Source organism: Cynocephalus volans, chromosome 8, assembly GCF_027409185.1.
Source record: "Cynocephalus volans isolate mCynVol1 chromosome 8, mCynVol1.pri, whole genome shotgun sequence".
Classification (NCBI taxonomy): domain Eukaryota; kingdom Metazoa; phylum Chordata; class Mammalia; order Dermoptera; family Cynocephalidae; genus Cynocephalus; species Cynocephalus volans.
This window is the reverse complement of record NC_084467.1, coordinates 99,325,850-99,341,437: the sequence shown is the minus strand read 5'-3', so window position 1 is coordinate 99,341,437 and position 15,588 is coordinate 99,325,850. Positions and strand designations below refer to the sequence as shown.

Here is a 15,588-nt window from a genome sequence, read left to right as displayed (position 1 = left end):
ATTGACACCTACCAGAGCTACTGCTTTTAAGTGAAGGAGAACATGTGCAAAATGCATACTTCACTGTGTTGTTAGATTGTGTTCCAGGACACACTGTACAAATATTTTACCATAAAGTAAAATATCCTCAATGTAACCTTAGCTCTAACTGCTAACTTTCCAACTAGTGAGTTTTAGCAACTAGTAAGTGTTTCTCACTTTAGTATTAGAGAAAGCTCTCGTAACAGTTATTTTCAAACTAAAAACTAACCAAACAAACACAACAAATCTAGTAAAGCGACACTTAGTATAAGATGGTATGTTGAAAAGAGCACATAGCTTTGCAGTCAGATGCTAGTTCTCCATCTTCCTAGTTGTGTGACTGGACAAGTTTTTCTTATCTGTGAAAAGGGGATGATGATATCTAACTCAAAGGGTTGCTGTGAAGATTTAGTTAATAAATGTAAAACATCTTACCAACTTCCTAATACCAGCTAAATAATGGCTTAATTATTAATAACTACTATCCTCTCATTCCACGGGAATTCTACAAAAGGCATTACCAAAATTGGATGCAGCCAAGATCAATGACCTTAGAACTCCTTTCAGCTGCCTTTCTGTAGCTGAGAACCACAAATGAAGAAGGGTGAGGAATTTAAATTAGCAGTTGAGTCACACTGGTTTCTTAGAGGGGCAGCCCCTTCCTAATGGTTTCATGTTTTTACCTCCCTCAGAGAGATTATAAGGCAGAGAAGACAGCCTATCATTTACTGTTCTTCCTCTCTCTTCCCATGATGTTAAACAGAATGGGCACATGGTACTCCATAAATATCTACTGCACAGAGTAAATCAACTTGCCATGTAAGCACCAAGGTAGGGAAGTAGGAATAGAGCTAAAAATGATAGTATTCACAAATATAACTCTTTTCTTTGATATCTTTATAGTCCTTAAATTTTTTTATTTAGAAATCCAAAACTGGCTTAATGAAGCAAATGTGAGTAAAATATAATGGACTGGGAGTGAGGAGTGCAGAATTTTAGTCTCAGCTCTGCTGCAAAACAGCTATATGGCCTTAAGGAAAAAAATGACCCAGCAGCTCTGGCCCTGAGTTTCCTAATAGGTAAAATAAGACAAACTATATAATCTCTATAGCCCTTCTTGATTCCATTGTAAGCTTCCAGGTAAAAATCAAATATTGTTTGTTAGAGAGTCCAATAAAATAAGAATAAGAGGTAAATATATAAAGAACTAAATCAGATTGTACCTAAATCAAAGTCTCTGCTGTGATAAATATACATCCTCATAAAAGAGTAAAATTGAAACAATCTTCAGAGTCACTGTTATTATAAAGCAGTCCAGGCTAGGCAAAAAAAAAAAAAAAAAAAAAAATCTATTCTTTGTCAATGGCATAATGAATAATACTCTTACTTGTTATCTGTGTTTGTAAATCACTTCTGCACACATATTTTAATATCTGGAACATTTTACTAATACATACCAACTCATTTAGCTTAGTGTCTACATGAAGTGACAATACAAATATTAATACACAGGAGGAAAAAATGGGCTACAGATGTGTAACTCAAGAACCAAGAAATCTATTTTAGCATACTCCAATAACCTTTCTTTATAAATATTAAAATTTAGCAATTCCTTGCTATTCTATACACTTGAATCTAATCTCAATATTCAGGACATAGCAATAAATTATCTGAAATATAAATGAAAGATAGTAAAACTTCATCATGTTTTAGGATGGCAGTGATATTCCTGGGGGTGGGGGTGGGGATGGGGGTGATACTGACCTGATAACTGGCAGTCACACTTTAGTCCTCAAATCTAAACTCTCAAGGTTTTCTTCAGTTAAAATTTGAGAAAGCTGACAAATACATTTAAAATGCCATCAGCATGGTGGAAAAGTGTCCAAAGCTGCAAAATAATAAGAAATTTATTGTCATGTGACCATACTATAAACAATATGGTAAATCCCATTAATGTCAACTGTCGTTATAGCTCATGAGGTCTGACAGCTGTATGTTGATACTGACAAGAAAAAAGAAAACAGCCAGTTCTTCAAGTTGAAGCTGAGTAATACATGAAAAACACCAGGAATCTGACTTCCTTTTTGCAACTATAATTAGGGAAGGTGGGGGTGGGGACTTTCAAAATCTTTTTTACTTTAAAATGTCCACTGCCATTTGAAGGATTAACTTCTGAATGTCACTAGAAGAAACTGACTTTCTCTCCCTGAATTGACAAAGCCAATTTGTTTGAATCACCATAACTTATGCACGATGCACTCATATAGAAAAATATCATAATTATAACTGAAATTTTCAAACTGCCAATTTTATGTAAGGAAAATTCTCATCTCTTCACCTCCTCCCATTCTATAAACAAACAAACCAATCAGTCACCATCTTGACATTGTCTATAAGGCTGATTACACATCCCTAGCTTCTTTTTCCCATTTATGTTCCAATATCAGATGTTGAATTATATGAAATTTTTTTTTAATAATTCAAAACATTTATTTTTTCATTTTAGAAATTTCGTTCTTTAGGTTTATTTTTAATTAAGAATATTCAATAAGATATCTCAAATTTCCAAAGCCAAATACACAGCTCAGAAATTAGACTGAAAGCATCTTTAAAAACCAATTCTGTTAATGTTTTTTAAAAAATCATCAAAAACATGCCAGTTTTGGTACAAGTAATCTTATCAGAGAAAACCAATAATTTTACATAAGTTGTACCATGTTTGAAACCACAAGAGTAAATCTCTTTTATGATGACATTGAATTTTATGATTTATTTGAATGCACAGTTTACATTTTTTTGTTATCTTAATTATTTATGAAAGCAAAGTAGTCTATGACCAGTAAACCTATTATAGACGAAAGTTCTGATTATTTTCTATAAGACAGTAAAGCAAATATTACACAAACTAGAATATTACACTAACATTTTTATATTGTGATAAAACCCAGGCAAAATCTTATCAAAATAGGCTCATTTAAATAATTCACTTTACTAAAAATATCATCTAAAATTTTCTTTCTTTTTATATTTATAAAACAACTATTAACACTTTAAATTATTTATATGCAGATTTTAATGTTTTCCTAACAGTGTATTAGACCAAGAAAAATTTTTTAAAAATGATAGACCTTAAATTTTATTTGATAAAATGTAATTTTTTGTCTTGTATTTTAAGGTGCCAAGCCTGAAAACCCATTTGAGTTACTGAAACCTAACAATCAGAGTCAGTGTCAAAGGAGGAAATAATGCAGCAATAAATTCTTCGTTGTCTCATTCAACCAAAAATCAGTCATTAAACTAATTTTGAATCTCTCAATTTAGGAGAGAAAGTATGGGTTTGTTGTGCAGTAAATAATATAGAACTAACAACATATAGGCAAACCACTGAATAAGTTATTCCAGCAATTTCTGCCCAATATTTGGGCAGACTTATGTGGCCCAAATTTTAAGAAAAAGGCTGTTCCTAAACCCATATTCATTATCAGAAATATTATTGCCAGATATTTGGCACGTCACATTGCAGTCTACAAACTCATGCCCTACTTATTTTCTAAATAAACCATTACTTGTCACTGTCATTATCAAGTAAGTGACTCTGAAAGACAAGATCATTTCAACCAGATGCTCAGCTCATTCCTTCCAAGATCCAACTTTCTTTAGAATTTAGAAAAAAATATTTCAAGGAATGCTACAGCTATAAATTTGAAATAAAAACCACTTGTGGACAAATTGTACGGATGCATTGTCATACACTGTGGCACAGCCAGCTGTAGCTATATTAAACTTTATAGTTTTCTCAATAAAAATATACATATAAATATATACAATAAAAAAGATAAAGTTACACATATTTTAATACCCTGGAAAAATAAGCCCCTTTATGGGCTAAATATGAAACTTATTTTTATGTTATCAATAAGTAATTTCAAATGAGCTCGCCCAGCATACCATTTGGTCTATTCACAGGCTCCTTCCCACCCAGTCAGGGCTGAAAGCCAGGAGAGCATGAGTCTTTTCTAGATGAACTTTTTTATGTACCAACGGTCAGAACAGTTATGGGTTTCAAAAAGTGAACTCTCCCTCCCCCCACTGCTGTATCTCCTTAACTATAGTGATGATTTTGCCTAACGAGTATGTTGCTATGGCTTGAGCTCTGCTCATTTTATTCTGTATTCTTACCTTTTCCTCTTTCTGAATAATACCCAAACTTCACTCATTCTGGTTCTGGTTGTGCTTCCTCCTTCTTGAAGAAGTCCCAGCTTCTGCTCTAGAACACTGAATTAATCCTACAGGATAGCAGGCATTGTTGCCCTTTTACCATACAAAGATTAGGTGGCAGAAAAAGACACACCCAAACAGCTTCTACAGCTATGTAAGCAGTAGGGGTGGGCAGGGTGGAGTACAGAAAGATGTTTGTCTGCCTAGTATCTGGGTGTGAGTATATCTTTATGTGGAACTGAAGGCTTTATTTCTTTCCAAGTGGTGGGTGATATGGAAAAGAGTAAAACAGTATTTTTAGATGAGTCTTAGATAGTTCCTGACATAAAAACATCTCAAAAAAATCTATACATTGGCTGGCTGGTTAGAGTGTGGTTCTGATAATACCAAGGTCAGGGTTCAATCCCTATACCAGCTAGCCATCAAAAAAATCACAAAAAATCCAAAAAACACAAAACCCCAAACTATACAGACGTATTTGAAAAAAAATCAACTTGGCCACTATCAAAAAAAAAAAAAAAAAAAAAAAAAAAAAAATCAGTTATTTCATCTAGGATATTACTTTTGCAAAACAGGATAAAAATCACTTCTTTATTATATACTCAGATATCAAATTTAATAAATTTATACTTGGACTACAACTGACTCAGATTCAGTCCATTCATGTTTTTAGTATTATTGATCACATATATGCAAAGATGTAAAGCAAATTTGCTCCAATTCTATAAAGACTTTTTCACATACATATAAGCAAAACCCAAATATAGGGGGCCAGATAACTCTTAAAACTCACACAGCCAAGACTGACATACAAAATGGGTGCTTTTGACAGCTTTTCCCTAGATAATATACTTCCTTAAAATCCCAGTATATGTGAAATAATACTAATAAAAAAGAAACTTGTCACATTTGTAAATACTAAATCTAAACAGGGACAAAAATGTACTGCTGTTTAAAAAAAAATGTATCCAAAGCAACCTCATATCAGGGGGTGGAAGGTGTTGACACAATACCTTGGCTATCTCTAAGATTTAAGATTCCCCACCCTCTGGCACTTCTGGTTTTTCAGAAGGGTTATTTATGCATTTGGCGTAAGAGTTTGACAACATTCCAAGTGGTCCCTCTCACTCCACTTTTGGAATTTTAAGGTCAGACTAGGGAAGAAAAACATGTCAACATGCTATCAGAAAACAATTTTCTGATCAAGAAAGCAGATCTTTTGTACATTTGTTAAAGAAAGCTGTTTTTGTTTTTGTTATTATTTACAAAAGTTCTAAACTCAAAGTACAAAAACAAATCTCATTTTATTGAATTCTACAATATTAAGCAATATAAGCTTAATTACCAATATCTCAAATCGAACTTCTCCCAGCTGAAGGTAAAAGATATCACTGGACTATCTGGATCCCTATAACACATGTGTTATAGGCTGAGTTGTGCCCTCCGCCCTATTTTATATGTTGAAGTTCTAACCCCCAGTACCTCAGAATGTGACAGCATTTGGAAACAGGGTCTTTAAAGAGGTAATTAAGTTAAAATGAGGTCATTAGGGTGGGCCCTAATCCAATATAACTGGTGTCCTTATAAGAAAAGGAAATTTGTATACAGAAGGGTCAGAGGTAAGACAATGCGAAGATACAGGGAGAAGACAGCCATTCTATATGCCAAAGAGAGAGACTTTAGAAGTCAACCCTACTGACACACTGATCTTAAAGCCTCCAGAATTGTGAGAAAATAAATTTTTGTTGTTTAAGCCATCCAGTCTGTGGTACTATTTATTTTGAGGAAATTTTTATCTGGCTGCATTTGGTGCTACAGGCTTCTCCGACACAGTGAAGTAATTTTAACACTAATAAGTCAGAGTAGGAAATGTTTTAAATTTTACAAACATCACATTTCTCATTTTTATTTATTTGTTATTTATTTTTTGGTGGCTGGCCAGTATGGGGATCCAAATGCTTGACCTTGGTGTTATCAGCACCATGCTCTCCCAAGTGAGCTAACTAGACAGCCCAAGTCTCTAGCACTTTGTTACGGCAGCCCTAGCAAACTAATACAACATGCTACTTTTAAAGACTATTAGAACTACATCTAAGCCTTTCCCTTACCATGAGTGTATCTTAGCATACTATTTCTCAAATGCGCTTGTCTTATCAGTCTGCTTTTTCCAGCTACTCTATAGACAACATTACATAAAGCAGAATAATTTTGGAACATTTTTAGAGATTGTAAACCTCAGGATCCTTTGAGGAAGGATGCTTTGAGTTATCCTGAAATATAATATGAATAGTGCACTTACAAAGAAATTACAATGGTGCTAAGGGATCAAGATGCTTGTTTATCCAATACTGTCAATATAGACTTTGAAGTAGGTCTCAAGAGCTCTGTAATTATGCTAATACTCTTCAAGGTCAACATTTACGATACTGTAGTACTCTATTCAAACAACACAGTACTCTATTCAAAGCAAATTCTAGGATACCAGATTTTCTGGATTTATGCTTAGTACAGAAATTAATAATGATATAATTGAACTATCAATATTTATCACCACCATCTCAGAATTCTATAGCACAGTTTTTCTAAGAACTCAAACAATATCTCCATACTGGCCAGCTGCCCCCGCCCCTAACACACAAAAACAACCTCAGAAAAGATTAACATTTATTGAGCTAAACATCAATGTGTGCCAGACACTGTTCTAAGAATTTAACATGTACTAAGTCAATCCTCACAAACAACCATAGGTGATAGATGCCATAACCAACACCAACAAATTCATCATCATCCCCATTTAACAGATGGGAGAGCTGAAGCACAGAGGCTAACTTGTTCAAAGTCTCATAGGTAGTATGTTGCAGAAATGGGATTTGAACCCAGGTAATTTGACTCTAGAGGCTTCCTTGGTAACTACTGCTACTTAGTAACCACTGTTCACACCTGATATTTTATTGGCCTTAGAAATCATGAGGTAGAAAAACCTCAGCTAAAATGTGCTTCAATGGCTGGCTGGTGAGCTCAGTTGGTTAGAGTGTGGTGTTATAACACCAAGGCCAAGGATTCAGACCCCCATACTGGCCAGCCGCAAAAACAAAACAAAACAACGAGCTTCACAAAGCTGGAAGGGACCTTAGAAATAATCTAATTAAGTACTATCATTTTACAGATGAGTACTGAGGCCAGAGTTGTTATGTGAAGAAAGTTATATAGTAGAACTAACTAGGTCTATAGCACTCATGTCTTTTTAAGATCCAGTCTGACCCACTTTCGGGACACCATGACAGGTATCAGGTTTTTGTTTTGTTTAGTTCTCTTTTAAGACTCATGTATTTGTGGGGTATGTATGTGTGTGTGTGTGTACCCATCTGTCTTTTTCTCTCATCGTCTCTCTTGTATGGTGCCAGCAAGAATTATATGCATATTGAAGAAAAGGAGGAAGTAGCCTTATGCCCATAAACAAACACTGAGACATTTCTCCCCTCAAATGAGGACATGAGCACAAAGCTATTAAAAACAGGTTTGTGTACCTGGATATCTGTTTACACCATTTCAAGTATTCGCATTCTGGTTTCAACTAAACCAGAAGAACTACATTAGATGTTAATGAAAATAAATAGTAGTTTTTACATTAATAAACTTTTTTCACTAAAAATTTAAAAATATGTATCTTTTTTTGTTTTGTTTTGTTGTTTTTTGGTGGCTGGCTGGTATAGGGACCCAAACCTGTTACCTCGGTGTTACAAGTCTGCGCTCTAACGAACTGAAAAATATGTATCCTTTAACATCAGAATATTACCAGAAGTTTGAGCCATTTTAATGATATCTGTTAGTTGGCTTTATTTAGTGTAAAGGAAATTAGAACATGATTTCAATCAAATATGTGTCTGTCTGTATCATCTATCTGTCCATCAGTCCACTAAATTTTTGCTTTTCTGAAATAAAGCCACCACAATTTATAAAATACCCCAACAAGGGAACAACAACATGGGGATAACCATATATACTCTAACAGAAGGCTGTGTGGTTTAAATGAGTTAGTGACTGCTCAGTTCTCTCATTTCTCATCCCTGAAGAGCATATATTTGGTTTCATCTGCAAGGATAATGAAGTTTTCCTTTTTCCAACGGGTCATCACTGTCCATCATTCATGTGTCTAATTTACAAATCAAACCAAGTTTACTCCTCCGGATTTGGCTGGTTGATCTGCTCCAAGAAGAAAGAAATGGCCTGGCCAGCTCCTGGAAAAGTCAGCTTACAGACATGTTCAACACATGTCCAGGCCAATGGTATCTGTATGCTACTTGGGAAAAGAAAAGAACATTCTTCTGCCTAATTAGCTTTCTGTGCCTGTAGTATATAGGTGAAAAGCATGTCTTTGCTTCCACTGAAGTTTTACAGCTTTTAATCAAGTCTCAATTTTAACTTGTAATAACTGAGAAATGGATTTTCTAATAATATCACAGCTATTTTTTACACTAAATTAAATGCATAATGGATATGTATCTACATTTGTAACTCAGGAGCAGTTATCACGTACTATTTTATCAATTCCTATGTTTACATATCTGTTTTCTTTCTCACAAGACTTTGAACTCCGGATCACTACTCTGTCTTTTCAACTTGATGAAACTTAGCACCTAGCAGTCTCCAGTTCAAAGGGGAACTCCAAAAATACTGGATGGAAAGAAATGTACAGTACCCTGAATCCCAGCCAATCTTTATACGAGAAGCTACTAAACATTTTTAACCAAGTGAATATCATAACAAAGCATAGTTTGAGGAGGGTTAAGGCTTAAGGAGCAGAGCTGACTTGACTGAAGAGAAACTGGATACAGAAAGAACAGTTGGGAGAGAAATTTAACAGTATAGGTATGAGGCAAAAATGTATAAACTAGGATGGTGGCAGTAAGGATAGGAAAGTCTGATATTAGATATATCATAAAGAATTTACTTATAGTAACTTAATGACTGATTTCATTTAGGTAGGTAAGTGGGGAAACAATCCCAGATCAGCTGAGATTTTGAGACTGGTTGACTAGAATGATGATGCCATTAACAGAAAGAGATGTTAGAAAAGGAACAAGGAACTGGTTTTAGTGGGAGAAATGTTGACTACGATGTAAGACATGCTGAATGAGAATTAGACCCCCAAGAGGAACATGTTAAAAGTCAGCTAGTGTGGTGAGGGCTAGTGGCTTAGAGTGGAGAAGCCCTTGGGGATAGAGCCTTCTAAGAAAATTTCTTCTGTGCCCTCAATTTAAAGACAAGAGGCAACAGGATGAAGCTGATATATAGGACTAGACCAGATCATTTTTGTACCCTCAACCAATTAAGAACTAGATTGGTTCTGCTGTTACTTCTGTAGCCCCTGCTGTAAGAGAAAGGGTTAGTAGAAACCAAGTGATGGGGCATCCTCCCATCAAATAAACAAAGTTAGTGCTTCTCTCTGTTTCCTACAATCTACCTTTCAGTTATCCTTCATCCTTCTCTCCTTTATAACTCGTAATTCCTCTCTCTTGTTAAAATAATTCATTCCCACTTCTCCCTTCTGTTCTTCTCTGGCTTTCACCTTTCTATAAGGATAGACCTATAGCACACTTCAGCCTAGCCTTTGCCAGCAGCTTTGCACAAAGGATCTATGCAGATACTCCCAAGGCTAAGGGTCAAGTCTTTTTTGTTTGTAAACCCCATCATCCTGTGCTCTTCTATTTTCCTTTCTAGTTTCTATTAAACTCAGTTACAATTAGGGGTTATACTCTTTAAACTCAGTAACAATTGAGGGTTATATTCTTTGTGGCTCCAGATGTCAGAAAGGATTCATTCACCAGTAAAGGACACATTTTAGATGGGAAGCTTTGGCTTTGTATCTGAAATGTAGAGTTTGGAAACACTTGGCAGAAAGGAACCATATTACTGAATTCTTTACTTCAATGCCTGCTTGTGGTCCTGTATTCTTAAACCCACAAAACCCAGCCCTCGCCTTCCCCCACCTCCACTTTTTCTTTAACTTCCCTATCCATGTTTTCTTCTCACACTAGTTTTGGTTGTTCCTATAATTGCTTCTCACTTTTGGGGCAGCAGAGGAGGATGTCTTCAAAGGTAAGGCAAAAATCACTTTTAATCAAAATTATCATTGAAAATCCCTTAAATCTCACAGAAGATACAACCCTGCACAGTAATCATGGTATCCACAAAATCATTTATACAACATTCAGGATGGTGGTATTTAAGAAAGTAGGGCTTGGAGTACAGCAAATGACAATTCAGAAAGAAGACATCAGCTGGCTGAATCCTTTACATTTCTTTTTCCTCGGGCCAAAAAATTTGAGAAAGATCATTTGCATGACAAAATATGAAACACACACACTCCAAGACAGACAATCTCCTAAAAATCCTTGGCTCGATGTCTGAGATTACGACATATCCAAGTTTTGTTTCCCTCTACTTAGGAATGTTAGCTATATATTGGAAAAATTTAAAACAAAACTAATCAATAGCTAGGATCAAACACTAATTCTTCACCTCTGCTAAAATTCTAAAGGTATGAAAGAATATTTAATATTAAATTTTTAACTCACATCCCAAATGGTAATAATAATAATACCTATCAATTACTGAGCGCTTCTTACATCCTGGGCATGTTATTTTGTGATATAAGTATGTTCTTGATATCCTTAAACTTTAAAAGTTATTTCTATCTCACAGCTGAGGAAATTAAGGAATGATGAAGACAAAAAATTCTGTTCTTGTCCTGGGTAACACAGTGAAACAGGAGCAGAGTTGGTATTTGAACTCAGGTTTGCCTTTAAAATCTGTGCCGTAAATAACCACACTCTATAGCCTTAGGATAAATAAGCCATTTTCTCACAAATGCTTTGAACTGAAACTGGAAGACTTGATTTTTAGTTATTAGCAGCAAATATTCAGGAAATAAAAAATGGCCTTTAGAAACAGGCTAACAAGCCATTCCTGGGGTCAACCACCGCAGACTGGACAAATTTCCTCTAGAAACAAATCTCTGCTTCTCATCTCATGCCACCAAACACCAGTTCAATGGCAACCCCTGAGAAATACCATTCTGCTCCACTCAGAAAAGCCAAGAATTCAAATCCTGTTCTGTAAATTAACTGGTAGCACTGCAAATCTGATTCTAAAGATACAAATCCATAGTAGACTGAGCATATTATGCCCACCATAATCAGTCTGTATGGTTACATTTAGGAATGTGCCCTTAATGTTCTGTGCCCCATCCATATATTTGGTGCTAGTTTAAAAGCACAAAATCAAGTAAAAATATATTTTGAAAAATCCCAACGTAGATCAGTAATTTCTCAAAACCAAACACTCAAACTATCCTTAAACAAAAATCAGCAATCAGTTCCTAGTGTGCTCTCCTAAATTTACTTCATTCTCATCAGGTTAGATTCTTAGAAAAATAAAATCTTAAAATGATTAGCATAAGTCTGGTTCAAATTCCATGACAGTAAAATTATATCATCTAATCAGCAGTTATTTTCTTATAGGAGATTCAATATTTTAGAGTCACTCAAGATATGAGTTTCATAATACATCAGATAGGGAAAACCAAGTTAAATCAAGACCAAAAAAAGTAGATTGTTTATACTAACAGGATGTGTCATAGTGCCTTATCTTTTTTGTCTCTCCTAAGGTGACATCTTTAAATTAAACTCAACAAACACTCATTAAGTCATACTATACACTTTGAAAGATACAAGATGAAAAAAAAATTATTTGCCCTCAAAGAATTTATAACTTAATGAGATATACATATACATAAACATCCCCTACATGCAATGCTTTTCTTAATCTAACATGACCAAACAGGTGTTGAAAAAGTTGAAGAAAAGAGGGCTGGCCAGTTAGTTCAGTTGGTTAGAGTGTGGTGCTGATAACACCAAAGTTCAGGGTTTGATCCCTCTACCAGCCAGCCACCAGAAAGAAAAGGACAAAGTTAGAGAAAAGACTTCTGAGACCCAAAAGTGTATCAAACAGGTCTTGCTTATTGTGCCAAATAATCAAAGAACATTATTTGCTTTTCCTTCTCTGTTTATTATAGCCCTGGCAATAATCACTACTTTGGTTTCCTTAGTCTTTTACCTTATTTTCTGTTCTCTGCTCATGTAATAAGATATATCTTTTTGGGATTTCGAGTTCTGCTTTTAGTTTTTTCTGTTGCTATTGCTGGGGCCCATGTCTTATCCTCTTATTGCAGTACACTTTATGTTTGCCAGAGAGACCCTCCACACAGTTTCTTCTTTGTGCTTTCTTACTGGAAATCTGGAAACAATCACTGAGTAAATCTGTGAGCACTGAGTGGCTCTGAAACCTTTGAACTTAACTATTCAAAAATATTACTTTCAGGAGGTCTACCTTCTGGAAGTCTAATCAAGAAGGTAAAAGACAGCAGCCATTACAATCATCCTCTGTGATTCCCATTCCTTTGCATCTCATTGCTATCAGTGTTGGCAATGGGTAAGAGTAGTGTAATGGATTTGGGCTTGAAAGCAAAAGAAACAATGCTAAAAATATGGCAAGTTTGAATACATGGAAATGTTTGCCATAGATGATTACTGGGGATTCAATGACATTAACATTAGGTTAAAATCATCAATACTTTTCAGCACCTGCTGAAATGAAGGACATCTTGACAAAAACCTTAGGAGCACACTATAGAGACATTTTCGGTAGTTACACGTGTGAATAACTAGAATTTTTCTTGCCTTTATTTGCCCTTATCTCTTGAGATTTAAAACTTTCTTACTTTTCATCCTCTAAATTTTGGTAGACTATGCTGATACTATAAAACAAATCACCAACATCATATATGTATTAGTTTCCCCTGGGGGTGGGGAACCACTATAAAAGAGGGGTCAGAGAGTAATCAAAAGCCACTGGACCAGATTAATCATAAACCTAGACGACTGAACCTGAATTTCCTTCAAACACTTCGTGCCTTTTGTTTCAACCTGCAGTATACCTTCAAGGTTAACTGCAGTCTCCCTGAGCAACAGACCAGCCCACCCTAGACTGGGAAATACTCATTCCTAATCGAATGCTATTTACTTATCTATACTGTTTGACTTGAAAACATGCTGTTACTCATTGACTGTCAAACAATATACACTGCATTCCTACCCACACAAAACCAACTCTGCAGATATTCAACACACCCACCTCACCGTGAAATTTAAAAGGACGGTTTTCATCAAGTTCTCAGGGAAGACACAGGATGGAAAACAAAAATGAAACGCAACTCAACCCTGAAGAAAACCCTTAGAAGCTGGGTTCTCCCATAAGGAATAGAGAGTGGAGAGAAGGCACAAAGGGTGAAGGAGGGAGGGTTTACTATTTTTCCTTCCAGAGTCTAAAAAAGTCCCCAAGTAGGGGAGCTCTGGAGTCCCCACAGGAAGACCGAGGATTCGAGGGGCTGCAGGAGGAAGGCTGAGCATCAGGGAGTGGGGGATGGGAAGAACTGAGGTGGGGGAAGGTCGCTTCCTCTGTGGATCGGGCTGTCTAGGTCCGGTCTTTGATTTTTGCCTCGTCCATCCCTCCTTTTTGGAAAACACTAATTTTATCGTACGGAAGAAATTAGCTCTGGTCCCACCCTAGCGAGCAGGGGCAGGTGCAGTAGGGAAAGATGTCTGGCCTCCTGAGGGTACAAAATGGGGATGGGGGCGGCAGCTTAGAGAAGAGGAACCTGTGAGTCCTACGCCAAGGCTGAGGAGCTGGGCGGGAAGGGCCTTTAAATAAGGAGTGACAGGAGGGGAGCCCCTTCTGAGGAGCTGGGAATTGACCAGGGACAAAAAGTAGCTACGAAGACCCTGGAAAGATGAGGAGCCGCCTCCTCAGGGAATACCGGGAGGTGAAGACGGCCCCGCCCCCTCGGGGGACGGGCTCGGTGGCAGTTGGGGCGGTGGCGGGAGGCTACCGGTACTCCTACCCTGGCTTTTCTCTTGAGAACCCGGCCTCCCTGCCATCGCCAACCCTCAGCGATAGCGGCTCCTACCTTTCCACGGCACTCCCGGCTCCGCTCGCTGCCGCCTCCGCCACCCGCTCCCCATCCACAGCCCCTGGGGCCCCGCCCCCTCAACCGCCGGCGGGGGAATTGGCACCCGCCAGGGCCAATCGCCGCCTCGCCTCTCCAGCCCCTGTCCCAATCCGCGCCGGCTGGGGGAGGGGCTTCTCTGGAGTCATTCAGGCTCCTCCCGGGCCCCCAAGATCCCTTTTGTTTGGGGAGAGCCAGGTTGGGATTGAGCTCGCGTCACTTCCGGGAGGAAGCGCTCTGCTTCGGCCGGGGCTTGAGGGTGGGCTCGCGCCCCTTCCGCCTCGGGTTCTGCAACTTTCCATCTTCTGTGCAGTCACTGGCCAGGACCGTGGCGAGCGCTTCGTGCTTTACCCTGACTGTGCGGGAAGCTTAGGAATGGCGGGCTTCTGGTGGACCGATTGATTGGGATTTTATCCAGAATAGTAATAAATGAAGTGAGCTTTGATGTCTGCTTTAGAATTAGTCGAAAACCTGATGACTTGGTTTTGCTACCTCGCTCCCTCTTTTTTTTTTTTTTCCTGGACGCGCCTGTGGGTGTGGTGCTGGAAGCAAGGGCGCAAAGATGAAACACCCGGAGACCACCCTTCTCTTTTCACATTATGTGTTATTAGCTCTGGAGCCCTTGGGGCAGAGACACCGGATAGCACCAGGAACGGCATACACGCAGCCTACTTGCCTTCCAGGCAGAAGTGTAATAATTGCAAATTTGTCTGTCAAGGTTTCCCACACGTTTGCCAGATGAGGGGACTCTTTTGTGTCCTTGGCCCCATTATAAAATGTGGGGCAATGGCGTTTGTAGTAGAGCTTAAGCAGAGGACAGTGTAGATGATGGCAAGGAATGCCTGTCCTACTTGTGAACACAGGAATGCAGATCTTGGTGGCAGCAAGCCCTAGGGAGGACCAAATAACCCAGAAATGGGAGAGGATGCATCCCTAACTGCAAGCCTACCTGAGGTCAAAGTTTCTGGATCCCTTTTCCATAGATTGCACTTCAGCTCACAGATTTATTCAGCTGGTTACGTTAATAGTAAGCACATTATTTAAAATACAATATAATAAATACTTATAAGACAAATGTTTACAATACATAAACAATGTATACTTTTAACACATTATTCCTAATCTTAACAATTATTATTTTCAAGACAGTATTAGGGACCTAGTACTCACCTGAGCAGACACAGTCCTCCAGGCAGATTCAGCCCACTCATGCAGTTTACAGTCTGGTGGATGGATGTGTTCAGTCTGTGCCATCATAGTTTGAAGGAAGTAAACTAGTATTT

General features: G+C 37.6%; 1 protein-coding gene across 1 annotated transcript in view; it reads right to left on the bottom strand.

Annotated features, from left to right (window-relative positions):
- Positions 1–14,320, bottom strand: part of CTTNBP2NL (CTTNBP2 N-terminal like) — a 47,937-nt gene extending 33,617 nt beyond the window's left edge. Inside the window, exons 1-2 of the mRNA XM_063105308.1 lie at positions 14,267–14,320; positions 1,786–1,909 (exon numbers count right to left, since the gene is read on the bottom strand). The gene's annotated coding sequence lies outside the window, so the exon portion shown is untranslated. The remainder of the gene's footprint in view (positions 1–1,785; positions 1,910–14,266) is intronic.
- Between the last annotated feature and the right edge of the window lie 1,268 nt (positions 14,321–15,588).